This window comes from Podarcis liolepis (assembly GCF_965112155.1).
Source record: "Podarcis liolepis genome assembly, chromosome: 14".
Lineage (NCBI taxonomy): Eukaryota > Metazoa > Chordata > Lepidosauria > Squamata > Lacertidae > Podarcis > Podarcis liolepis.
In genome coordinates, this window is record NC_139569.1 from 45,082,347 (window position 1) to 45,084,060 (window position 1,714).

Below are 1,714 nucleotides of genomic sequence, written 5' to 3' on the forward strand. Positions count from 1 at the left end.
TTTGTTAGCTTCTCAGTGTTTCCCCACCCCCCACTCTCAAAGCACCTCGACCAAACGGCTTCTGTCGAATGTTTCAGAGCAAACTCTGTCTTCAGGGATAACAGTGAACAACCCCAAAGAACTAGACAGAGCAACTGAAACACGTCCTTATGTTTTGCCAGGCCATGATATAAGGGCAAAATGAAGCCCTCAGGATTATACATGAATGCATGCATGCATACATGCAACATACCCAGAAAATACAGCTGAGCGTGGGTTTTTCAGCATGCAAGGAAACTTTGCTCTTTATTTGACTCTGTATTCAAGGGTTTTTCTTGGGTGGAGGTAAAGGGAAAGGGTTGAAGCATTGCTATGTAGGAGAAATTTGTTGCTGTGTCAGACAGGTATGAGGAACCTATGGCCATTCATACACTATTGGACTCCAGCTTCCACCGGCCTTTTTGCCCTGATGACCAATGGCACATGCAACCTGAAAGATGGAAATAGAGTGGGTGGGGTTTCAGCAAGGGTTTAGGATTGCATCACAGGGAACAGGGTCCCATGCTGCCCTGGGTGGATGTGAATGGGGCCCTCACAACTGTGCATGATTTGTAGGCCACGGTCTCAAGAGGTTAGTCTCTGCCTATGATTTTATCCCAGCTTTGAAAGCATCACATTCTTGACGCTTCTCAGGATGGAAACCACCCAGTTGTGCACAGAAGAAATATTGCAACCAGGTGTGTGTTTTTGGTCGTCGAATTGAATTTGAAGATTGTACCTTGGGGATGGAGGAAACTATGGAAACCAGTTGTTGTGGAGGAATGAATCCGGCATCAATAAATATGCTGCTGTAGCTTGAGGGGAATTTGAGGGGCTGACATAGCTGGCTTGTTTATAGAATATTATTCTGGGAGGGTTGGCATTGGCCCAGATGTTCCTGAATATTATTACTAAGAGCCCAGATTCACAATTGACCTTCCCTTTCCTGACAAAGGCTGTCGAATCTTTAATGTCCGAGTAGGAAATGAATTGCACAGCCAGTTTCCTCCTTCTGTCAGGAAACCACCATCACCACTCAAGGCGCTGGCAAAGGCTGGAATGGAGAAGATTTTTTCAGCCCAAGAGCCACATTCCTTCATGGAGAAACTTTCAGAAACCACATGCTGGTGATCAGTGGGGCCAGAGGCAGAAGTGGGAAGAGTAATGGGCAGGACACTTGTAGAATAGGCTACTTTCCAGCCAAATAAAAGTTTGAGTTTTCTATAGCCTTGGTGTTATCAACACCACGCTTGAAGAAATTGAGTCATTCAGGCCGCATGTATTCCCGTGCAGAGGATGTGTGATGACACAGGGGTTTATATGAGCCATGCTCTGCTCATGCCTCCATCATATGCCATTTGGTCGGCAGTAACAGGCATCACTTGGCAAGGCTGAAGACCTGCAAGCAACAGGAGCAGGAAGAGAGAAGGAAAGATTAGACACCTACCCCCTTTTGTTCAAAGCCTGAACAGCATGGGTGTAACTTATCTAAACAGTCATCTTCGGTCAAATAATTTTTCCCATATGCAAAGATCTAGCTCAAGGGTCCTTCTTGGGAGCCCACCATTAAGATCTAGAGGTCTCCCTGGGACGCACAAGAGAGGCTTTCTCAGTGGTGGCCCCTTAACAATGGACACACCCCCTTTAATAAAATATAGTTTCCAGGATTCTTTGGAGGAGCCAGGACTTAGTATAA